Below are 27784 nucleotides of genomic sequence, written 5' to 3' on the forward strand. Positions count from 1 at the left end.
AGAGGTGAAAGATTTATCTGGGGAAAGTTGGCAGTGCACATGCACACAGTGTCAGCTTTCAGTGCTGGCGGGGGGCTGCGATGAGAGGAATCAAAATATCTCTCTCATGCCCCTGGAGCCTCCATTTGCTTATAGTAGTTTACACTAACTGAAGATGTGTAAACTACTGGGGCTAATTTCCGATAAACTCTATTTTTTTGAAGTTTAGTACATAGGGGTCTGATCATTGTCGCCATTGATATAAATGATGCCTGTGATCTGCAGCACTATTTAGCAATTCCGAGAGTTTTTGTGGGAATTATACTGCATTGTGCTTTTAGTACATAACTATGATACATAAAATTATGCAGAAAATGCATTTTTTTGTCTAATTTTATGTAAAATACAGAGTGAAACATCGGCCCCTTAATGTTACAAATAGCAATCTCACCCTATTTTTCATGTTTATTTTAAATTACAGCAGAACAGTTTCAAGTTATTGAGGATCTTCAGCGTGGATATGATCCAGAACATATCCAGAGGATACAGGAAATTGCTGCAGAAAAGGAGGAAAGACAAAACAGCTTTAGGGAAGTCATGGAACAAAGATTGGAACAATGGACAAAACAATGGGACGAGTGCTGGACATTATGCAAGAAGAACAGTAGCAAAGAAGACTGGAGAGTCAGGCTACAGGAGAGATCATGAAGAACTTCACTGCACAACTGAAGGTGATAACCGAAGTCCTCAACTTGTTGGTTGAGAGCTCTGTGTGTAAAGCCTCAAGCCAAATTCAGACTGCGACCAGCACAAGCCTAATCATAACATCTCTACAACAAATAAACACCCAACATGTCTCAATATCTCAGCACACAGATAACACTATTAAACTATTAAAATGATTATATATAATTTGACAAAACAGTATTTAACAACTTCATGCTTTTATAATATTTGTCTGTATTATTTTCTTATTAAACTCATTACCAGACTATTTTTTTCCAAAATGCATTGATAAATGCAGTGTATGGGTGTTCAAATTGCCAGTAAGCATTAAAGTTCAATAATTTCTATATACTATATAATAACTGTAAAGGTATTATCATAAGTACAAAGTATGAAATGTATTACTACTAAATTAAGTACCCATTGTAGCCCAGATTTAAATCTTCAAGTTATTAAATTTTATTGTGATGTCATCCAAATCCATCCAGTGGAAGGTCCAGAATAGACTCCCTGGGTCAAAGTTCTACCTAGTGCACTCCACTGTGAGATCTGGCTGGACCACACACAAACACTCTTTTAGGCATCCCAGACCATTTGCCACCCCTCTAAAGTTTCATCCAAATCCATCCCAGTTGACAGTCTAGAATATGGTCCATGGGTCAAAGTTCTGCCTATTGTACACCAACGGGAGGTTCAACCGGGATCTCAACTTCCTAATATGACTTGTGGGATCCAATGTTACCACTCTTTTAAGCTTTCATCCAAGTCCATCTAGTGGAAGGCTCAGAACAGACTCCCTGGGTCAAAATTCTGCCCAGCGTACACCAATGTGAGGTCCAACTGGGACCCTAACCTCCCTAAAAAATGGCCAGAATCCAACTAGACCACCTCATATTGTTTTCAACCCAATTGGTGCAGGGGTGTATGAATGTGTAAACAGACATATCCCAGTACAACTCAACTCTGTATGTATAATGTGCACAAACCACATTTTAGTGTAGATTGGGATGTGACACTAGAGCAGTGTTCTCAACTCCAGTCCTTAAGAACCAACAGGTCATGTTTTTAAGATTTCCATCTGCATAAACAGGTGTGATAATTTCTTACTTACTCGTCTCACCTATCCATGATTACAGAAACCCATAAACACGAGTTTTACATTTGTTGTTTTACAATAAATTCACCTCAAACTTTGCTTCAATATGCTGATTATTTTCTGAAAAATTATTTTGGGAGTTAACTCATCTTTATATTACTGTCTCTACAAAGTTAAAATTGTCTAAGAAAAAGGATTTAAAAATGTCTTGTAAATTTAGAAATTTGAGTTAATAAATTATGGTGAACACAAAATAATGTCTGGTGCCCTGCAATAAAGAAAACATAAATATGTGTCAGCATAAACATACTATAATAGGAGATGTTGTGCAAAATATAACTACAGTGGGTAAACTCATCTACAAATGTCTCATGTACTGTAGCTGAGTCCATAACTTCTATAACACAAAGTGTACTCGGAATGTCTTAGAAGAGACCTTCCTGGGTCCACATTTGCAAAGTGTGCAGCGGCCTTGAAGGGAGGGAGTTCTATAGATAAATATCTATAGAACTATATTCTAATTAGTTTGCTACTTACCAGGAATCTGTAAAAGCATACAACTAGCAATTATACTTCAATTGAAATCTATGGCACATTTTCATATTGGAAAGTTACCCAAACCCAGGTTTAACTAAACAAAGGAAACAGTTTAGTGCACCACCAATGTTGCAACTATACCAAGACTGTAATGATATTGAACTAAACCAGCTTAGAAAATATTTTCAGATTTCGTAATTAAGATATACAGTTGCAAATCATCAGAAGTTATCAGTGGGGTGAAAGTATGTACTGTACATATACCTTGTGTTAGTTGTTTGAAAAGGAAGTATTAAAGTGATTTTCAAATAAAAGGTGTATTTCAGCATAATAACTGGTAATCCAGACTTGATTAAATGAATTTTTTTAAAATTATTAAAATATAGGATTGCATTGAAATCAATGCATTCTATACAATTTTTGTAGGTCAATACATGTCTAGCTCAGCTCGTGGAATTTCTACCTAGAAACTCTGGGTCTCTGAACTCTGCATTGTCTTTGTATTAAACATTTCATCAATAATTACAAGAAACATTATTTATATGGTCCAATAATAATATGAATTAAAGTGGTAGACTAATAATTCAATTGGTTGATGTGCGGTTCGGTTCTCCAGAAATCTGAATCCACATGAATGTCATGTATCTGGATAGATCAGAATTGCAGTTCTGATCTCCTAAGAAGATCTGGACAGATGCAAGTCACGGTTCTGGGCTTCTCATGGTTTGGAATTCAGGCCCCTTAGCACCCTTGCACTCTCCTCCAGTTTCTGCTGTGCAGTCGATCACTGACTGGGCAGCATGTCAGGTCCCTCCCACTTGGTGGCTGCAGAGAATAGCAGCCACGAGGGAATTGCACAATGGTGTGAAGTTCCAATCTTCAATGATCTGATTTTTCATTTTGTCTATGTTTTAAAACTCAATATGTTATGTGTTAAAAAATATATATTTGTTATAATTAAATTATGTTCGATTAGTTATAAATTTATGTTCTTGATATAATTCAATCACAAAAAATCTAAATTTCTGATTTTTTTTTTTAAATATTATTAGCCAGTTAAGTGGTTAAAAGTACAGTAAATTAGGGAAATAATGGAAAGACTCTATTGTACAATGGTGTTTGTGTATTCATTTGCAATATTGTCTATATACTGTAATGTCACAGGTCCCAGTGAGCCTCGGAATTCAGTACATGTCGGCACTAATACAGAAGCCCTGTATTGCAGTACAGTGTAGCCATCGGGTTTATCCCCATCAATAGTATCTGTACATTAAAGAGCTAATTATACTTTAGTACTCAATGTATAATGCCAACAGATATATTATCTACACATATAATCTTAATGTTTTTCTTCCATTATCTGTCAAATTCAACATACACCACCCTCACTGACACAGCTGATTTGTCCTGAACTTTTATCAGTCATTACAGAGATGATACCTTGTATTTGTCACTGCAATAAGAAGACTTTATCATTTCCAAATCAATGTATTAGTTAAGATCAGGAAATTCCCTGAAGATGTCTACATGGTTAAAATCACAAATGAAATCAGCACTTTAATTCCAGAACAATTTTACATTGCCCTATTAATAATCATTTTATTTCCCAGGTTCCACAAGGTTTGTGTACTGAAGTCTGTCTTCCAGGAACTAGACAGGTATGGAGAAAAGGCTATCCGGCCTGCTGCTATGACTGTCTCCCATGCTCAGAGGGAGAGATATCCAATGTGTCTGGTAATCATCTAATATTTGATCAATGTACCTTCCTGCAGTTCTGTGTCCATCATGTGGAGGAAAGTAGAGATGATATATTTGACTGATCTGGTAGTTTATAATTGTGTAGCCTTCAAATCTGACAAAATTATACATTTGCTTAGAATGAATGGTTTCCTTTGGAAGAATTGTTTGGCTTACATTTATAGTTAATGATTAAAATTGCACTTAATCATCTATTGCCATATGTAAACACGGCAATAAGATCTGCTACATGGATTCATTACTATGATAGACAATTTAGATGTTGCCTGTGCCAAAAACATTTGTGGCCTAATGCAGAGATTCCAATCTCTCACTGCTGTTAATAAATTGCCATCAGAAGCACCGAGATGTGGGTGAAGCATGTACTAATTACTCGAGCCCGGACTTGTTGGAGGGGTCTTAGTCTGCTGTTGCTTCCCCCTCCCTCTTATCTGTCAGCAGACCCTCTCCCAAGCCCAGCACACTGTGTGCTGGGTTGCAGTTGGTCAATGGAGAGTAACCCCCTTAATTTGCCCCTGACTAAGGACTCACAACACACCCACTCAAGCGAGGAGGTGTGGCCACACCACCCATAATTAGACCATGTCCTACTAAAATAACTGACCCAGACAGGGTTTCTACAGGCCTGCTTGCCATGATCACCACTTATTTTAGTATGCATAAACTGAGATTGAAGCAGGGTTAATTATAAAAAACACCTGGTGTGTCTAAAAAAGAATGCAATCAAGAGTTTCTCACATGTACTAATTATTCTCAAGTTCTGCCACCACTGAGGTTTTTTCAGGTGCGGCTCCCTCTAAAAAATGGAAACATTCAGTTCTCTATACATAACTACAATGAGACCTTTTAGTAAGTTGCTCCCAGTTATACCGGTAGTTACCCAAATTATATCTGATAGTACAGATATGTAGCTTTGATTCATTCATAATTCACAGACAAATGAATCTGATAAAAATTACAGAGACCAAGTTGTATAAATGAAGTTTAATATTATAAAATTATATTTAACATTAAACAGTTTTAGGCACATCTTTTATTACAAAATGAAAGGAAAAAATAACTTTTATAAACCATAATTGAAGGGAGCTGAAAAAACACCAGAGCAATTCCCAATTTCAGATTTACTTCCAAAAATTGAACACTTCTATACATTTGTCATGCCAATTGATCCCTATAGTTGGCTGACAAATTTCCCATTTTTCTGGTGTTCAGTGTAAATGCAAATTAGGTTTCACAACATTTTCAGAGACCATTCTTGACTAATATTTTAAACATATTATTTCTCTGCATGTAGATATCAGTCAGTGTTGGGTTTAAATAATACAGCATCTCTTTCTTACCAAATAAAGTAGGAGACAACTTTACAGGTTATGATATTACCCTATTTATTTTTCTGACCCCCGGGAGCATCTTTTAAATAGGTTTAGGAGCTGGGACTTTTCACAGATCTCTCAAATGAATTTACATGTTATATGATATCTGATAAGTTAAGAAGAAGAGTTAGTAGGCTAAAGGGGCACATCCATAAGACGATCTACTCCCTGTCCAATCTCTAAACGATTTTCCCTTGATTTTTTCCCTTGACATTTTATCTTTCAGTCTGAACGATTTGCAAACTATCTTTAATAGATCAAGTGAAATTGACCTGCATGTTCAGTCGACTGACTGGACGATCAAACGACCAATGTGAGAGCCCATAGTTGATCGTTAACAACCAAACACTGCACGATTTACAAATGATTTTTAGTTGAGTGAACGATAATTACGTCGTTATCGTTCAATCGCCTACTAAAATTGTATAGTGGATGCCCCCCTTTAAATATTTACAGAGCTAATCAGAATTGCTGATTTAAGCAGCTCCAACATATCTCTGACTGCCACCTTGACTCTAATCAGGTCATGTATATGACTTGAAGAGACGGCACTCACCAGTAATTGCAGCTTAATTTTAATATTCAAAATAGGCTCATGTAGAAAGCGATGTTTCGGTCCCCAAATGGACCTTTCTCAAGCAGTCCAGCCTCATAGTCAAAGAACAGGTCCCAAGTATAGAAAACACACTTACCTGAAACCTGCTGGTCTCTTAAATGCTGTCCTCATGGCACAGGTGCTGCTAGCCGCACAGTGTGCACTCCAACGCTGGAGCGCATATCCTGGAAGTGACATTACTTCCTCTCCAGCGATAGCACTTCATCTAAAGCGGGAATGGGTACAGTATAGCGTGGTCAGTGGAAGTGTATTATCGCTCACACAAGCAATCCACAACTCCTCCTAACTACTGGCAAACAGGGCAAAACGCCCATACCAGTGCCCATCTATGTACTCATAATGACATAATACAATTTGACGCTTTTGAATTGTGGTGCTGGAGGCGAATGCTGCGCATACCATGGACAGCAATGAATACGAAAAAGACAATCCTAGAGCTGGTCAAACCAAAAGTATCATTAGAAGGCAAGATCACCCAGCAACGACTCTCGTATTTTGGACATGTCATGCGGGCTAATTCCCTAGAAACAGCACTAATGCTTGGATTGGTCAGCTGGTCCAGAAGAAGAGGATGCCAAAGAACTCATTGGCTGGACACAATAAAGGCTGACATGAACATGCCCATAAATAACCTGAAGGAAGCGGTCAGAGAAAGAGAAGCGTGGTGTTCACTGATCCATAAAGTGTCCGAAAGTCGATGTCAACTAAACGGATAATCATCATCATCATCATCATCATCAGGAAGCTCTGCATGAGGAAATTTTTGTCTGACTCTGAATCAAGTGAGTATACTATGAAATTATCCTTTAAAAAACCTGGGAACTTTGATCCCCAATGTTCTAATGCAGGTATTAAGACCTTTTTGAGGATTACAGAGGATGAAATCATGAAAAGTGATAAACAGATTACATATCATAATTTAAGTAAGGATCAACGGTCAGCTCTTAAAACATTGGTGAATAATCGCAACTTGGTGATCCGCCCCGTGGATAAAGGGGGTGCGGTGGTGGTTAATGAATTGGTTGAATTATGACAATGAGATTCAGCAACAATTGATTGACACTAATATTTACACTCCTTGTATCAGTAATCCAATGTATACATCAAAGAAAAAAGTTGATTTAATTGTACAGAGAGCAGTGCAATGTGGTTGGCTTGAGGATAAAGTAAGCAACTTTCTGATGGTAGATCACCCAAGATGCCCCATATTGTATGCTCTCGTCCATAAGACCATGCAAGATCCCCCGGGGCATCCAATAATCTCGGCCCAAGGCTCAATACTTCAGCCAATAGCCCAATTCATTGATAGCTGTTTACAACCTATAGTACATCAAAGTTCAAGCTATCTGAGGGACATGGGTGACTTTCTGGAAAATATTAAACTGATTGATTCTGTTGGTGATGGGACTTTGTTGGCCACCTTAGATATTAACTCCCTGTACACCATCATACCTCATAATGAATGTATGGTGGCAGTACCGGAAGCTCTACTTATAGCCGGTCACACTAAACCACCTACTGAGTTTTTGCATGAATTATTGGAAGTGGTACTGGTTGAAAACCATTTTCTTTATGGTGCCAAGTACTATAAACTGAGTTCAGGGACAGCAATGGGCAGTAATTTAGCGCTGGCTTATGCTAATTTATATATGCTCAAATCTGAATGCACCAATATTTTGCCCAAGTTTGGTTCCATGATTATGCAATATAACCATTTCATTGATGACATTTTTGTAGTGTGGAATGATACAGAGGAGAGGTTCTGGGAGATGGTGGAGGCCCCCAGTGAAATATACTGCTAAGACCAATAAAGACTCTATTGATATTTTGGATGTAACAGTCTACAAAAGAGGCCAGAGATTATACACAACTCTGTTTAGGAAGGAAACAGACTGCAATACATTGCTATATGCAACTAGCCAGCATCCTCCAAGATTTAAAGAGAGGTTGCCAATTTCTCAGTTCTTGCAAGACTTGCAGTTAAATTCTGAAGAGGAGATAGCGGAGAGGCACATCCTGGATATGAAGGCATGATTTGCTGAATGTGGGTATTCACATACTACCATCGAAAGATGTTTGAAAAAGGCAAGAAGAAAATTGACCAAAGCATCAACAGTAGTTGAGGCAATTAGCTACAAGATGATGATTCTCTCAAGCCAATATAATAATAAAGCCCACATAATATAAATAAATAAAACATTTAGATGACACTGGCCGATATTGGCAATGGACCCAAGTTTGAAAAGAGATATGCAGCAGCCCCTTATTATGTCCTATAGGCATGGTCCCAATTTAAGACCACTTCTAATGCATCCCTTATGCCAACCTGGCAGGGAACCAAGTGATACATGGCTCAAATCAACAAAGAAGGGGTGTTTTAAATGCCCAAGCTGTGTGACATGTCGCTCTCTGGTGGCTGGTCCAACATTTCCTCATCCCCTTAGTGGAAATTTAATTTCAATCTTTATTGTACACTGGATCATGTGATATACTTGATTATGTGTCCTTGTGGATTAGCCTATGGGCCTTATGACTTAAAATTTTAGAGAGTGCATGGCAAACCACAGAAGCTCGATACGTGCAGCCATCAATACTGGGAGCTCGATTAAACCAGAAGCAAGACATTGGCAACATAATGACCAGCAATTGTCATCATTAAGGTGCAGATTGATCGACTGGGTCCCACCCCAGACAAGAGGTGGTGACCGTGAAGCAATGATTCACAAATTGGAAGCCCAATGGATAATCAGACTGGATACCATCTCACCTAGAGGACTGAATGAACATAACACACTATGTACCTTTTTGCCACACTAAATAGAGGATTTGTGGCTTATATTGCTTCTCAGTTTTTGACTTTGTGTCTAGGTACCTTATTACAGTGCTCCACTGATATATACTTAGTAGGATTTTGTCTCCATATGTGTTATTTTTTAACACTATTTTTAAGTGTGTTTTCTACTTTTTTATGTTTATATTATTTGTATATGTGATTGATCCTCTCTTTCCTTTCTTTTGTATTGTGTCCGTCACATTGGACACTTTGTTTTTTATATAATATTTGCATAATATGTATATTCTAAAAAAAAAATTTCACATGTTATATGCAGGTAAAAGTCTAGGTGTTAACAATATTTGTATTGTATGGATTGCGAGACCTGCTGGTTACTTATATTGCTGGTCCTCTTTACACTTTATAGCTATGGGGATTACATGATAGTGTATTTATACCCTTATTCATTTTTGATATGCCCTTTATTGATTGTTGGTTTACTTATTATATTATGTCATTATGAGAACATAGACAGGAACTGGTATGGGTGTTTTGCCCTGTATGCCAGTAGTTAGAGGAGTCGTGGATTGCTTGTGTCAGCAGTAATATACTTCCGCTGACCATGCTATACTATACCCATTCCCCTTTAGATGAAGTGCTATCACTGGAGAGGAAGTGATGTCACTTCCAGGATATGCACTCCAGCGCTGGAGTGCATGCTGTGCGGCTGGCGGCACATGTGCCATGAGGACAGCATTTAAGAGATAGGCAAGTTTTAGGTAAGTGTGTTTTCTATACTTGGGACCTGTACCTATTATTTCTTTGACTATGAGGCTGGACTGCTTGAGAAAGGTCCATTTGGGGACCGAAACGTCGCTTTATATGTGAGCCTATTTTGAATATTAAAATTAAGCTGCAATTACTGGTGAGTGCCATCTCTTCAATACCTATGCATGCTGGTGAACCATGTACTCTGGACACACAGCTGATGTGCATCCCATTGATGTGACAGCTTAATCTCAGAACTATATATATATATATATATATATATATATATAATACATGTGTGCCAACAATAAACAATGCACTTGTCATGACTATCTCTGGAGGATCTCCTACTGAGGAGCTGAAAGCTGAGGTCCCAGTTTGTGGAAGGAATCGGAGGTGAGGGGCCAGGATGTAATTCCTCCTCGTCCACAGATATCAGATATTGGCGAGACCTGACCAAATGTGCAGAATTAACCTGCTGGGAGGTATTCACCAGTGACCCCTCCAAGCGAGAAATGGGTTTAAGCTGCATCCAGAAAGCATGTCACTACCCTTTGGTCAGGTGTCCGATATAGGTTGGAAATGGAGGAAAATAACACCAATGAGGCCCAGGGGAGTGCACTAGCACTTGCTAGGATGTACTGAGTATGTAGGCAAGGTGTTCAGATGCACCACTGGCACTGGAGAGTGACATTGTGGTTTGTACTCAGAGGATCTACTGAGTATGTGGGAAGATGTTCAGATGCACCACCGGCACTGGAGAGTGACACTGCAGTTTGTACTCATAGGATGTACTGAGTACATGGGCAAGGTGTTCAGATGCACCACTGGCAATGGAGAGTGATACTATGGAATGTACTCAGAGGATGTACAGAGTATGCAGGCAAGGTGATTCAGATGCATTGCTGGCACTGGAGAATGACTGGAGATGACTCGAGAGAAAACAGCAAGGGAATCTGGAATGAAGTGATGGCAAGCAAACACTAAAAGTAACAATGTTGTACAGGCAACTTCCTGCTGACCGGAGCCTAGTTATATACCCTGAGGTAGCAGTCCATTGGAGGACAGCATCAGCTGACAATCACCATGCAACCTTTGGGTAAAGGGTAATAAGGGGGTGAAGACTGTCATGATTACATCCATGATGGCAACCACAGCAACCAGGACATGGAGCAGCTCATGGATTTCTATGTGGTCCATAGGTATAATCCTCAGCGCATCACTCACTGCCGCACCTGACATATAACTGCTATAGGGATTAGGGGAAGCCAGCACTAGGGTGAGTAACTGTTGATCCTAGGCCGAAACCTGACAGCACAGATCAAGAAAATGGATTAGTCAATCTATAGACCTTAATATATATATATATAATTATGGTAAATCTCTTGACTGTTCAATTTAATTTCCTTTTCTATTTACACTACTAATTTATTTTAATCTTATGACTGGTATATTTATTGGAAATTTGTTGGTATTATTATAGGCCTAATTCAAGTAATTATTATATTACTATAACAGGAAACTGAGGCATTGATTCAGAGCTGGACACTCTGACAGAGCACTCGCTCTGAATCAGGGCCGTCCTTCCTAATTTTTAGAGTGGCCTCCTGGCCACTTGTATAGCTGTGGGTGACCACCCACAGCTATAGTGAGCGGCCAGGAAGATGGCCGCGATGGTCAAGACCATCACAACCATCGGGCTTGCGACGAGACGCTTGTGGTAGGGTCTCATTGCCACAAGCCTTGGAGTGCATTCTGCTCTATCAGAGCTGAAGGCACTCCCTCTGACATCACTTGTGAAGTCAGTAGGGCCGGCCCCAGATGGTAGATGTTCCCATGGGAATGCCTCTGTCTGGACAGCCACGCCCCCGGCACGCCCACTAAAGTCACCATCGACAGCATGCCCCCTTTGGTGCGAGACCCGGAGCGACGGAGTGCCCATTGCTATCCGGGTCTCATGCATGCGCACGATGGAGCCGGCTCCATAGTGTGCATGCACACTTGCCTACCATCGACCAGTTTGTGAGCGCACAGTGCTTGCGACAGGTCTGAATCAGGCCCTCTGACAGTTCTTTTTTCTGTCTCTCCTCTCATGACTCCTTTCCCCCCATGTGCACTAACACTAAGTGTTTCCCAAGGTTATGTTCTTAGACATCCCCTATTCCCCATCTAAATGTCCTATACTCATCAGCTATTTTGACTTACAATATCATCTCTATGCTGATGATACTCAGATCTACCATTCTTCCTCCTCTGACCTCTCCCTTCTGTCACACCTGTTTTTCTGCCATTCTCTTTTTAGAATGTAAGCTCTCATGAGCAGGACACTCTTCCATCATGTGCATCTCCTTACTTATATGTTCCTTACTACCCACCAGGGCACCCATTAACTGGTTACTTACACCCTGTTGCTTATTTAAGTGTTATAATCGTTAAATCAGCAATGTGTACAAACCATGTCCTTGTCCTGCATTGTACTGTACTGTAAATCATTGGATTATTTTTCACTCATGTGACTCATATGTACTTTGAGAGGAACTGGAGAAAACTTGTGGATCAATATAAAAAAAGGATAATAATAATAATAATAATAATAATAATAATAATAATAATAATAATAATAATCCATATCAGATAAATTGAAAAAAAAACAATCTTCTAAAATTTCAATGAGATTTTTAAAAGGGGAAACTGACAGACTTCTGGACAATAATATAGATTCAAGGCAGGTTTACAGTCAAATCAAGTTGACAATTATTAATGATATGATTATGTGAATTAATTATACTACTCTGTATATGTAGTAAACCAAAACTAGTTTGTACAGGGGGCTCCAAATTACCTTTTATTCCTCCTGGTATTCAAAGGGACTGTGTGATTTGCTAATTTGATAATTTTTATTAAAATAATCCTCCACCACTTTTGATGGTTACTGTATACTGATTGCGGTAGATAATTCAGAGATATCAGGTGCATATATTTGCAAAAATATAGCTAAGCCTTTAGGCCACGAAACGGCTTCTCTGATTACTGGATGTTCCTACATCTAAGTCAAAGTCTGGGTTGCAGAACCCCAAAAAGCCAGCAAATGTCAGCCACACCAGGGCAGCACACCAGTGAGAGACTAAGGTGTTAGTAAGTGTTAATAATAATATTAATAAATCAAAAGCTATGATTGAGTCATGGTAGAGGTGTCAATAATTCTGGGCAATTCTTTTAAACCGGACCAGATTTCACAATGTTTCACTCTGGTGCTTTGAGATAACTCATCTTCATTACAAGTGGATCTCTTGGACAAGGTCAGTTTTTGTTGGCAGCAGCATTTGCAATAGAAACTGAAGCTGGAGTCATCATCATGGCATGTGCCACTTGAACTGACAACTTTCTCACTAGGAGTTCTATGCATATCTTAAGATCCATGTCAGTTGGAAAGAAATAGATTACAAACAGTATGACTTAAATCTAAGATCAAGAATGGTTGCCAAAATCTACTAATCTAATTGTACGATGTTGCAAACCTTTTGGTCTGGTCGAACCAAAAAAGTCCAAAATATATTTTTTTCTCTTTTCCTTCAAAGTGATTTAGCTGCTTTTTCAATAGTTTAATTATGAGAATGACCTGACTTAGGCTGGGAGTGTCTGAACTGACTTAATTGGTGACAATTTCAATTGGTTTCAATAGTTTGCATAAAGTGGAGAGTATTCTTCAATATACTGTACTAAGGGAAAAGCTTCTCCTCTCCTTAGATTATGGTTAGTTATGTATGCATGAATGGCTTGTTGCTCTTCTTCTAGTCACTGGAGCATATAGAATTCCAGCTAATCACTACCTCTTTTTTCAGCTGGTGGCAATCTGCTAAATGTGGTTGATGAATGCCAAAAATGTCCAGAATTTTTTCAGGCTACAGTCAGCATGACCAGCATGCACCATCCAGTTTTTAAAGAATTCTGAACTGCCAAGTTTATTGTGTGTGCAGAATAAATGTGTGCAAAATATCCAGTTGTAATGCTTAAACTATATTACTTGTGTTACTGGAAATTACTAAGCTTGGCAACTCAATCTGCTATCACATTCCTGAGTTCTTCTATTAGATCGATACAAGTATACTTGTTAGTGAAGGCACTGATACAGAGCATAGTCTGTGTGTGAAAGATAAAAACAAAAATAATAGACAGCGCTAAATAGACAGGGTTTAATAACATAAATATTACATAGAAAATTAGACAATCACTAAACATTAATAGAAAAGACCGGTCGGTATTTTACTCAAGAAATTTACAAATATTGGACCATAATATAAATAAAAATGGTCTATAAAAATAACAGTCAATACTAAAAAGTATCAATGGAAGGATATGCTACCTGTGATACAAACAAACATAACAGACAAACATGTATAAATATTTGTATAAATTAAATTTAGCAGTCAATACTGCAAAAGCCATGCTTGTTGGTGTGCCAATATACTTGCGGGCCTGGGTGTAAGCCCACAAAAAAAGAGTCTTAAGCTTAGACTTTATACATGCAGATATAGTGTTAGTCTCTGTCCGAAGCAAGTGGTTAGTATGCAAGTCTTTTTGAAATAACTCCACATATATATTGACAAAAAATAGTTAGTAGCAAGCATGCATATGTCCAGGCTTACAGCATATCACTCACAAATACGATGTTTATATGCATCCAAGATGTTTAGAAATGCACATCTAGTCCAATCATAGGGCATATAAATCAGTCCTCAGTGAGGACGTGAGCCGATGGAGATATATGCTTAGACTCTATACATACAGATATAACGTTAGCCTCTGTCCAAAGCAAATGGTTAGTATGCATGTCTTTTTGAAATAATTCCACATACTTCTGACTAATCTGGGGGCAGATCCGATAATTAAAGGTCGTGAGTGTGACCTAACACCTTGCTCCCTTCTCCCCCATTACCGTCAGTCGGACTCCTCAGAAAACATTGCTGCTCCTTACAGATGTTAGACAAATATTGACCTTTCACTGAAGCAGGGTCCTCAGGATACTTATAAAAGGGCTTTGTCAGTGTCATGCTACATTTGTAACTTTGCTCAGAAACATAGCACCTCATACATTACTCGAAGCCTGCTCCTTCCTGCATGCAGAGCCCTGTCCTATGTGCATCTCTCCTCAGAACTCTGAGCCCCTGACTCTGATTAATAATTAAAATGTTTTATTAAAGAGTTGTCCTGAATTTTCTTTCTGGTTTTAAAGACAATGAGCCAGGAAGCAAAGCTCCTCATGTGCGCCTGTGACTCCCAATGAAGGAGTTTTACCACTTGTGACTCACAGACATCTACCTGGCCCATTTCACCTGGGACATGCATTAGCAACTAAGTCCCACAAGTGCCCCCAACAGGTCAGGTTTTCAGGATTCAGTTAATCATGCACATGTGCATTAATTATCTTTCAGTATTTATCCCACCTTGTTCCACAGACAGAAATCCTCAAAGCATGATCTGGGAAATACCTATCTGCTTCTTCACTTACCGTGGCTACCTGACTGATATAACATGGACAGATGTAAGACAAGCCTGACAAACAAACGTATCTATATATATTGATCTGGTAGTGTGTCCTCCACGAAGCCTACCTGGTGATGTCATTCGTAGCGTGGATGTCTACCTGGTGATGTCATTAGTAGCGTGGAAGTCTACCTGGTGATGTCATTAGTAGCGTGGATGTTTACCTGGTGATGTCATTAATAGTGTGGACGCCTACCTGGTAATGTCCCTAGTGGTGTGTCCTCCATGACGCCTACCTGGTGATGTTATTAGTATTGTGCCATCCATAATGCCTACCTGGTGATATCATTAGTAGTGTGCCCTCCTTGATGCCTACCTGGTGATATTATTAGTAGTGTGCCCTCCATGATGTCTACCTGGTGATATCATTAGTAGTGTGCCCTCCATGATGCCTACCTGGTTATGTCATTAGTATTGTGCGCTCTATGATGCCTACCTGGTGATGTCATTAGTAGTGAGCCCTCCATGATGCCTACCTGGTGATATCATTAGTAGTGTGCCCTCCATGATGCCTACCTGGTGATATCATTAGTAGTGTGCCCTCCATGATGCCTACCTGGTGATATCATTAGTAGTGTGCCCTCCATGATGCCTACCTGGTGGTATAATTAGTAGTGTGCCCTCCATCATGCCTACCTGGTCATGTCATTAGTAGTGTGCCCTCCATGATGCCTACCCGGTGATATCATTAGTAGTGTGCCCTCCATGATGCCTACCTGGTTATGTCATTAGTAGTGTGCCCTCCATGATGCCTACCCGGTGATGTCATTAGTAGTGTGCCCTCCATGATGCCTACCTGGTTATGTCATTAGTAGTGTGCCCTCCATGATGCATACCCGGTGATGTCATTAGTAGTGTGCCCTCCATGATGCCTACCTGGTGATATCATTAGTAGTGTGCCCTCCATGATGCCTACCTGGTGATATCATTAGTAGTTTGCCCTCCATGATGCCTACCTGGTGGTATAATTAGTAGTGTGCCCTCCATCATGCCTACCTGGTCATGTCATTAGTAGTGTGCCCTCCATGATGCCTACCCGGTGATATCATTAGAAGTGTGCCCTCCATGATGCCTACCTGGTTATGTCATTAGTAGTGTGCGCTCCATGATGCCTACCCGGTGATGTCATTAGTAGTGTGCCCTCCATGATGCCTACCTGGTTATGTCATTAGTAGATTGCCCTCCATGATGCATACCCGGTGATGTCATTAGTAGTGTGCCCTCCATGATGCCTACCTGGTTATGTCATTAGTAGTGTGCCCTCCATGATGCCTACCTGGTTATGTCATTAGTAGTGTGCCCTCCATGATGCCTACCCTGTGATGTCATTAGTAGTACGCCCTCCATGATGCCTACCTGGTTATGTCATTAGTAGTGTGCCCTCCATGATGGCTACCTGGTTATGTCATTAGTAGTGTGTCCTCCATGATGCCTACCTGGTTATGTCATTAGTAGTGTGCCCTCCATGATGCCTACCCAGTGATGTCATTAGTAGTATGCCCTCCATGATGCCTACCTGGTTATGTCATTAGTAGTGTGCCCTCCATGATGCCTACCCTGTGATGTCATTAGTAGTATGCCCTCCATGATGCCTACCTGGTGATGTCATTAGTAGTGTGCCCTCCATCATTCCTACCCGGTGATGTCATTAGTAGTGTGCCCTCCATGATGCCTACCTGGTTATGTCATTAGTAGTGTGCCCTCCATCATGCCTACCTGGTGATGTCTTTAGTAGAGTGCCCTCCATCATGCCTACCCTGTGATGTAATTATTAGTGTGCCCTCCATTAAGCCTAAATGAAGATGTCATTAGTAGTGTGCCCTCTATGATGCCTACCTGGTGATGTTATTAGTATTGTGCCCTCAATCATGCCTAAATGGTTATGTCATTAGTAGTGTGCCCTCTATGATGCCTACCTGGTGATATCATTAGATTAGTCTCTCTCATCCAGGGTAGGAGATTTAATGTGGGTAAACTGAACCCCCCACACAGGGTGACCTGATGCGGGTACTGACCAGGCTGAGCTGCTGCAGAATCAGCAACTACTGGAGAGGGATTTGGAGGGAAAAAAAATCTGAAAGAAATTTGTAGAAAAAATGTGGCTCATAGACCAAAATGGGCTGATGCCATATAAAGATAGGGGTTGGATTATGGGGCCAAGCTCCACAATCTAAGCATCTCAGTGCTTGGCAAGTGTGGCTTCTACGCTGTCCCCATACAAAGCTATGGGGACTGCATTTGTGGAGGTAAAGAGGGGAGATAGAGAAGCTACAGCTAAAATATCTGCTGCATTACCCCCTTGCTGTATACGCACAAGGTCAGAGATTGCGGCAACCCTCAGAAATCAGCCATTTTTTTGGGAGGATTGATTCATTTTTGCAGCTGGCAAATAAACCCAAAGAGAGCACGAAGCTATAGGATCTATTGCTTCTAAGTTGTAAATAGACACAAACATATATATATATATATATATATATATATATATATATACGGAAATGTAACAATAGTGGAAGATGAGCTTTTGTTTCCTGCAAAGGACCCATATATTCAGGAATGCCTGGGATAACCTACCAAAAACTTATTTAAGCAGATCGGTTTAATAAAAATTGATTCCAAAAATGAACGACCATCACTATGGAGGCTTCTGATGTAAAGGTGAGCTCCAACCATCAGCTAGTCTTCAATCTAAAGGTGGCTACGCACCTGACAGATATATCTGCAGATGATGGTCATTCATACACACTGAACAACCATCACCTGCATGCTGAAGCGGGTCCGGGGGTCGTGGCCTAATCGCGGGAGGCGTGGCCATGCCCCCTTAAAATAAAAAATAAAAACATTTGCGGAACTGGGGGGGGGCGCTGTGTGCCCCTCATCGTGTGCTGGGCTGCTGTGGATGGGGAGCTGTGCCGGACCCGGCAAAGTAGTACCCGCTCGCGGCTCCCGCCCCCCTCTCTGCACCTCTGTGTACGGGTGATCGGCTGATCGCCCATACACATTTGCCATTGGACAGATATGTCTGTGCAGCACAGCCAATGCGAAACGACGTTCTCAAACATATCATCTGTACACACTGGCCGACGGGGGCACGATATATATTGGCCAGTGTGTAACCAGCTTAAGGCACCAGTCTGATGGGAATCCCTGTATTGAGACATTTTCCTCATGTTGCCTCAACAACAACCATAGAAGTGGGGTGAGGAAAACAAGCTGCTCCTGAATAGTAAGAAAACCAAGGAGGTGTTTGATTTTAGGAGGACTAAGAAAGATGCCCCCATGACCCCTATTTTTAAATGGTTCAGAGGTAGAGATGGTAAGTGGATTCAAATTCTTGGAAATTCAATTTTCTGGTGACCTATCGTGGCCCTCACATATCTCATCGGCTGTGGGGAAGGCTTAGCAACGCCTTTTTGTCCTACAGAAACTTAAAGCTAGTGGTTCATCTAGGCCATTACTTGTAAATTTTTATTGTTGTATGATTGAGAGTCTTTTAACGTACTCCATCGCTGTTTGGTATGGGAACTCCAAATGTTCCGACCGTGGATCATTAGGGTGGTTACAGCAGCTGAGAGAACCATTTGCCAGTACCTGCCTAGATTAGAAGACATTTATAGTAAAAGGTGTGTATTAAAAGCAAAGAAGAATGTTGCTGATTCGTCTCATTCTCTCTATTGCCCTCTGGGAAGCGTTTTAGGTGTATTGGGTGTAAAACTAGCAGGGTTCGGAATAATTTTTCTCCTGCTGCAATTGTTAGTTTCAATCCTTAATTGTATTATTTTATGTAATTTTATCTGTGAGTTTTCTCGCATCACAATTTCACAGATACATTTGTAATGTGGATGTGACAATACATTTTGATACATACATACAAATATTAATGGTGCGTAAAAAAAACCCCACTGTAACCCATATTAATTTGAGTCTGTCATTTATCTTTAAGTGGTTACAAAATGAAAGCAAAGAGGTGTTGCTCTGGGTTACGGTTACCTGTCTGTTTTCAGAAATGCTCCCACCCCTACTCCTCCAGTGGAACCTGCTCCTCGGCAGCCCACGCCATGCTGGGATATATGGTTCCACACTCACTAGATGGCCACGAGTTACTTGCTCTGCATTGTATATTGCATGTGCGATGATTATAGCCGGTAGTATCAGCACTCACTAATTGTGGCACATTAATTATAAGGGAACGATCACAGTATAAACGTTAATTGTGTATTCCAATAATTATCACTCATTTGAGAAATAGATTCCGATTTGTTTCCTATTAAAGCACAATGACCCCCCAGACAAACTTTGTGGCTTCCTCTAATGACCTTGCTAAGTGGATAAATGAATCAGACCAGGCCTCCGCTTGTCGACAAACAGCGATGCTTGTCCTGGCAAAGTCACATACTCTGTGCAGTCCCCGAGCCCTGAACAAGCAGAGGTCAGCACACGGAGATGTTTGCAGATGTCGGAACCTTCGCTTGTACTCCCTCTTGCTCTATTTCCTCTCTAGTAAAAGGAGAGAAGAGTTGACTTCTTTTGAAAGTGACTAAGACGCCTCCCCACCCCACCTCCTGCGGGGCCATCGGCAGAGGTGTGACTTTTCCCAGCTCATTAGAAGATGGTGTTAAATTTTAGGCCTTACAATTAATTGCCATCTGAATGCCATCAAGTGCGCATAAAGCCAAGCAGGTAGCAGGGATATAGAAGACGTGTGTGTTCGTGAATGCATGTATGTGTGTGTGCACATGTGTCTGGGGGTGGGGCGGGGTGTGCGCAGTCACAAGACCCAACACGCTGATACAAGCGCCGACTATGCTCAACAATGTTTGCGTAAAATGGGTCATAAACACCTAATACAGCCATGGATGAGTCAGGGTGTCCCAACTAGATTTAATGGTTTAGAAATATTTTCAATAACAAGAAACAAGTTACTGACGCCGTTACTTTTCCTGTTGCCATTTTCCCATTTTGCTGTTTGGAAATACTATTTTAAACAGACGGGCCCTTCAGAGGTTGGGCAGTGCAGCCTACGTGAGGGGAACATCCTTGGTTCATGTTCTGGGGATCATTTTTTAGGCTCTCTGTGTGCATCTGCTCTACAGAAATAAGAACACAACTCATGGGCTGCACAATGCCAGTGTTACATATAATATACACAAAGAAATTCCAAGTGCGAGTTAATCAAATAATGATACTTTTATAAAAAAAAACATTATAAGCCTAGCAGTAAAATAGTATTCGGGATTTAGGGCCTGATTCAGACCCACTCGCGAGCGGCTGTCCGCTCGCAAGTGGGTCGATGTTATGCACTGAGCATGCGCACGACGGAGGGAGTTCCGTCGTGCGCATACGCCAGACGCGACGAGCGAAGGAAAGTCCTTTGCTTGTAGTGACTGATCAAAGGGGGTGTGCTGTCGATGTTGATTGACAGCACACCCCCTTTGGTGGGCGTGCCGGGGGCGTGCCTCCCTGATGGGGGCGTTCCCATGGGAACGCCTCCCATCAGAAGCCGGCCCACTGACATCACTAGTGATGTCAGTTGGAGTGATTTTGGCTCTGATAGAGCTAAAATCACTCCGGAGCTTGCGGTTGAAAACCTCAACCGCAGGCTCCTGCTCACAGTTACGATGGTCGCGATGGTCACGACCATCGCGGCCATCAAAATGCACGCTCGTATAGGCTGTGGGTGGTGACCCACAGCTATATGAGCGTCCAGGAGGACGCTCCATTTTCATGGAGGGCGGCCCTCATTCAGAGCGTGCGCTCTACTCAGAGCGTACGGCTCTGAATGAGGGCCTTAGTTATAATACCGATGGGCCGGATGCCGTCTGCATAAATCCCAGCATCAGAATCCCAATTTGGGACTAAACAAACCCGACGCCAGTTTACATACCGACCCCGGAATCCCGACAGATGACATCCCGATCTAAGGTAAGCCGGGGTGCCTTAGCTGTTAGGTTAGGGGTTTTCTCCACTAGGGTGGGGGTTAGGCACCACTGGGGGTTTAAGGGTTAGGCAGTAAGGGGGATGGTTAGGTTTAGGCACCAAGAAGGGAGGGTTAGGTTTAGACACTAATGGGGAGGGTTAGGATGCGGGGTGGGGAGGGTTAGGTTTAGACACTAGCAGGGAGGGTTAGGATGCGGGGTTGGGAGGGTTAGATTTAGGCACTAATGGGGAGAGTTAGGGTGCGGGGTGGGGAGGGTTAGGTTTAGGCACTAATGGGGAGGGTTAGGGTGTGGGATGGGGAGGGTTAGGTTTAGGCACTAACGGGGAGGGTTAGGGTGCGGGGTTGGGAGGGTTAGGTTTAGGCACTAACGGGGAGGGTTAGGGTGCAGGATGGGCAGGGTTAGGTTTAGGCACTAACGGGGAGGGTTAGGGTGCGGGGTGGGTAGGGTTAGGTTTAGGCACTAACTACTATGTGGTGTAATGTGAAATACAGACAGTACTATGTGGTGTAATGTGAATATAGAGTACTACTCAGAGGTGTAATGTTAATAACGGGCACTACTGTGTGGTGTAATGTGAGTAACGGGCACTAATGTGTGGTCTATTATAAATAATGGACACTACTGTGTGGTATAATGTGAATAATGGGTACTACCATGAGGTGTAATGTGAATAACAGGCAATACTATGTGTTGTAATGTGAATAACGGGCACTACATAGTGGTTTAATGTGAATATTGAGAACTACTGTGTGGTATAATGTGAATAACGGACACTTATGTGTGGTATAATGTAAAAAACGGGCACTACTGTATAATGTAATGTGAAAACTGGGCACTATTATGTGGTGTAATGTGAATTACAGGCACTTCTATGTCATCTAATGAGAATAAAGGGCACAACTGTGTGGTGTAATTTGAATAACACACTACTATGTGGTGTCATGTGAATAAAGGACACTAATGTGTAGTGTAATGTGAATAATGGACACATCTGTGTAATGTAATGTGAATAACTGGCACTACTTGTAATGCAATGTAATCTAATTTGATTAACTGACACTACTGTGTAGTATAAGGTAAAAACACAAACACTACTGTCTGGTGCAATGTGAATAACAGACTCTACTGTGTGCATCTTATGTGTTTAACAGGCACTACTATGTGATGTTATGTGAATAAGAGACACTACTATGTGGTGAAATGTGAAAACTAGACACTACTGTGTGGTGTAATGTGAATAACTGACACTACTGTGTGGTGGATGAAGAATACTGCACACTACTATGTGGTCTAATATAAATAACGGACACTACTGTGTGGTGTAATAAGAATACTACACACAATTGTGTGGTATAATGTGAATGTCGCACACTACTGTGTGGTGTACTGTAAATAATGGACACTACTATTTAATGTAATGTGAATAATGATTACTCTTCTGTGATGTAATATGAAAACTGGGCATGACTGTGTTGTGTCATGTGAATTAATGAATCTACTTTGTAGTGTAATGTGAATAACATACACTACTTTGTGGTGTAATGTGAATAATTGGCACAACTGTGTGGTCTTTTGTGAACAACAGACACTAATTTGTAGTGTAAAATGAATAACAGACAATACTGTGTGGTGTAATGTTAATAAAAGGCATTACTGTGTGTTGTAATGTGAATAACAAAAACTACTGTGGTGTAATGTAAATTACTGGCACTACTGTGTGGTGTAATGTGAATATTGGTTACTACTCTGTGGTCTAATGTGACTATCGGGCACTACTGTGTTGTGTAATGTGAATAACGGCCACTATTGTGTAATGTAATGGACTTTGTACATGTGTAAAACAAATTTCTATGCAGATAAAGTTGCAGCCCAACCTCTAGTACCAAGGCCGGTGCTAGACTTCTAGGCACCCTAGGCAAAACCTGCATGCGCCCCCCCCCCTGTACTCATTTAGCCCCTTAGGTAAAAATGACTTTGCACAGATGGAGTGGCAGATAAGTTCTGTGTTAAAAAAAAAATATATATATATATATATATATATATATATATATATATATATATGTAGTCATCTCATGTCCCACTCCAAGAACGAGGCAGCACTCCCAAATGTATACATATATATATATATATATATATATATATATATATATATAAGTATTTATAAATAAAACACAAAACTTACCCGCCACTCCTCCTGTTCAAAGTAATTTTCACCTAAGGGGCTAAATGAATATGAAGAGGGGGGCGCAGACAGTAGTATGCATATATACACACACATATATATACACAGGGGCGTAACTAGAACTATTTGGGACCCATAGCAAAATTTTTAAAGGGCCCCCCTAACTTAGGTCTTGCACAATGCCCACAGTAGTAGTTCCCCTAAAACACTAAATGCCCACTGTAATGTTGCCCCTTACGCAGTGCCCCCAGTAGTAATAATGCCCCCTGTTGTAATGCCCCTAAAAGTAATGCCCCCTATAGTAGTGCCCTTTGCAGTGACCCCAGAAGTAAGGGCCCCTGTAGTGCCCCCAGTTGTAATGCCCTTGTAGTGCCCCCAGTAGTAATTCCCCGTGAAGTGCCCCCCATAGTAAGGGCCCCTTTAATAGCCCCCAGATGTAGTGCTCCCAAAAGTGCCCCCAGTAGTAAGGCCCCTGTAGTGCCCCCAGTAGTAAGGCCCCTGTAGTGCTCCCAATAGTAAGGCCACTGTAGTGCCCCCAATAGTAAGGCCACTGTAGTGCCCCCAATAGTAAGGCCCCTGTAATGCCCCCAGTAGTAAACCCCCCAATGCACACACATACACCCACACATAAAAAAACAAGATGCCAGGGTGGGGGCTGGTGTGGTGTCAGGGAGAGAAGGAGCCAGGTGCTCGCTGGTAATACAATCTCAGAGTGGCACCTGGCAAATGAGGTGTGCAATCGCAGGGCCGGAGGGCCGGGAGTACTCTAATGGCCGGCGCCCCAAGGAAGCTGCCTAACCTTGCCTAGTGGAAGCGCTGGCCTTGTCTAGTACACTGTGAGGGTTGTTTTGCTGTTTCTGTGATACAAATAATATGCAGAATTTAAAGAAAAGTATTATATGCTACACCTCTCAGAGCAGCTCAGTTGGGCTGGGTGTCTCATGCCATATGGTGCTATGTGTATATTTATTAAAGTGATAGTTTTTAGAAGTGGAGATGTGGCCCTTAGCAACCTTAGCTGTTTTTATTATTTTTTTTTAGAAAAATACAGATCCAAAACAAAAATACACATGGTGGTTTTGGCAAAACATAATCCAGATCCAAATCATGAGGAGATACAAATCCAAAACCAAAACACGGAGATAGGCACACATCCCTATATAAAACCAAAACCAAAACACGGGGGTCGCGCACAGCTCTAGTTATATGTAGAGATGTGCGGGTCCAGTTCTCAGAGATGCTGAGTTTTCCCATCTAGCTCGGATCCCAAAACAAGGCAAAACTTCATGCTCCCGCTATCGGATCTTCGTGGGTTTTGGAATCTATAAATGTCCCCAGTCATTGGCACCATTTCACTCTGGCTGTGGAGATTGTAGTGAACATACATGCTGTATCCTTTCAGAGGTGCTGTGTCCTTCAGGGTTGCTCTGTCCATCCAAGTAGGGGAAGCTATGTCCTCCAGGAGTGCTCTGTCCATCTAGCGGTGCTCTGTTCATCCATCAAGGGGCTACTCTATCCATCCAAAGGTGCCCAGTGTAAAAAAAATAAAAGCTATTAATATAATTTAAAAATATATATTTTTTTGTGCTGTACCCCAGTGTACTATATATTTTTTTTTTTTACTGTGATGCTGCCGGTCAGACTACAGTGTAATATTCATACATGTATTGTGACACTGTAGGTGGTACCCCAATTTCATCCAAGTATTGTGACACTGTAAGTGATATCACAGTGTAATGTTCATACATGTATTGTGACACTGTAGATCATACTGCAGTGTAATATTCATACATGTATAGTGACACTAATTGGTACCCCAATTTCATCCAAATATTGTGATACTGTAGGTCATACTTCAGTGTAATATTCATACACATATTGTATTGTGACACTGTAATGGTACCACAGTGTAATATTGACACACATATTGTGATACGGTAGGTCATATTTCAGTGTAAGATTCATACACATATTGTGACATTGTAATTGGTACCCCAATTTCATGCAAGTATTGTGACACTATGCATAATACTGTAGTGTAATATTCATACTCTTATTGTGACACTGTATGTGGTACTGCAGTGTAATATTTTTACATGTATTATAACACTGTAGGAGGTACCACAGTGTAATATTCATACACATATTGTGATACTGTAGGTGCTACCCCAATTTCATCCAAGTATTGTGACACTGTAAGAAGTACCATAGTGAAAAATTCATACATCTATTGTGACACTGTAAGTGGTACCGCAGTGTAACATTCATACATGTATTGTGACACTGTAAGTGATATATGAGCTTAATATTCATACATGTATTGTGTTAATGTCACACTCACTGATCCGTGCATCCAGTCAGCTATCTTTAGATCTTGCAGGATAGTTCTTATGTTAAAATGTGCAGATTAAGCACCATATCATGTCCTGGAGAGCAGGGGAGAGCTCAAGGGAAATAATTCACAATATCACATCATGAGCACATCATTCTGTGAGTAGGGGCCTTAAGAATCAGTTCACAGTGCCAGTGAGACCCTCTTCCCCCGCTGCTGCATCTGTGCACTGTCCAAGTGCTGCTATTGCTCTGCACCCCTGCTGCATCCACTGTGCACTGCCCTGCTGCTGCTACTACCCCACATGCTTGCAGCCTGCCCACTCAGCCATATCTCCCTCTGCACCCCAAAACACATCTTGTATGCTGTCCCTTCCGCCACCAGTGCTAGTGTACAATTATGTTCCCCTTCTTCCCTGCAGGTGGCCCACTTTGCTGCTACCATCCCTGATGGTTAATAAATTATAAAAAAACAATGAAATTCCACAGACAAAAAATCCTTACGGTTTCATAAGTCCCATTAAGGCTCTTAGACATGATCTGAAATTTCACAAAACATACTAAATTTCTTCCACTCAACTTAAAAAAGCAATGAAATTCTGATAATTAAGGCTGACTCCTTAATGGACGTGTTCCTTGCACAATACAGATATGATATGCCATCACACCCTGTGGTTAACAGCAGAATCAGCACTCTCACAGTGTGAGATTGCTGCCACTCACAAAATAGTGAAGCTGCTAATTCACAAAATTGTGTGCTCATTGGCATACACACAAGCAGCCTATGCAACTAAGCAAAAGATAGAGCTGCACAGATGGGATAAGAGTGGTTTTGATGGGGGGAGGAGACAGAGCAGGGGGAAAAAGTGATGGAAAACAGTGTTGTGAATGGGGACAGACAGCAGAATGGATGGGGGAGACAGAGTGGCACAGTTTGTGGTGACAAAGCAATGTGGATGGGTGTAAAGATTGTCAGGAACATAGGAAGAAATAGTAGTACAGATGGGTAAAGACAAATTGGTGGAGTTGAGGGAATATAGACTAGCACAAATAAAAGAACACACAACAGTAGGGATTGAAGAAGACAGATTCATGTCTATTAGTACATGATGATCTGCAAAGTATGCAGTGTATTTACCAAAATGTATTGCAGTGTGTACTACAGTGCACTGATCTGAATACTGAGTATGAGAGTGTTCAGTAGGCGACATGCCACAATTATTATAAGTGCTGGGAGTTTCTTATGTTATTTGTTAAAAAAATATATATTTTAATCAAAAACTCTTGTGTTTAGGGTGAGGCAGTGGCACTGTGTTAAAAATAATGTTCAGTAGGTGCCATGCCACTGTTAATATCAGCATTGTGAGATGATATGGATCATAATCCATAGATAGGAGAGCAGGAGCATCAACAAAGTACTAGTGCTGCAGATGCTGACAGTCATGATGATATTAAAACTTCAACATCTACTATAGCTGGTACTCAAGGGCATAGATAGTTTAAGACATTGCACCTAAAATCAAAACAATATTTCATAATGGTAAAGAAAAAAACATCACCTCTAATAATAAAGGGAAAGTTTACATCTAAAAAACATAAAATTGCCAACATGACATGTATCACATGCAGTGGCACGGGAAGGCTTAGGCCTTGGTGTTTATTTGTGAGTGGTGGTTTTAGAAATGCAGTCAGTCAAAATTATACTTCTATAACCACACATGATGATGAAACACCTTCTCACTTAGATTCTAGAAGAGTTGTCAAATGTAAAAAAGACACATTAGTGCAGAAAAAAAGGCTGTAGAACAAACTGTTCAGAAACATCACAAATCCCTAAGGAAAGTCTATGGGTGTCCATTAGTGCTATATGTGAGGCATACATTTCTGATACTATACTATAATAACACATGTAACATTGTGAGAGTGACAATTGGGTGTATTTTAACATGTTTCATATTTTGCCATCACAATAAACTTTGTGGTTTTATATTTTTAAATAAAAATTAAAAGGGTGTGCAGCATATGCTGTTTGCAACCACATGTAGCATATTGCAGCGGCTGCAAGAATAGTTAAATTTTCCATGCCACTAACTGAAGCAAGAGGTATTGAGCAGGTGGAACTCCACTCTTTATATGATTCAGCGAAAGGCATTCAACAATGCCTT

At 40.9% G+C, this 27784-nt stretch overlaps 1 pseudogene; it reads left to right on the top strand.

The window, feature by feature from the left end:
* Nucleotides 1-499: 499 nt before the first annotated feature.
* Nucleotides 500-27784, top strand: part of LOC148509554 (vomeronasal type-2 receptor 26-like) — an 82190-nt pseudogene continuing 54905 nt past the window's right edge.

Source organism: Taudactylus pleione, unplaced genomic scaffold, assembly GCF_031769625.1.
Source record: "Taudactylus pleione unplaced genomic scaffold, aTauple2 ptg000319l, whole genome shotgun sequence".
NCBI classification, from domain to species: domain Eukaryota; kingdom Metazoa; phylum Chordata; class Amphibia; order Anura; family Myobatrachidae; genus Taudactylus; species Taudactylus pleione.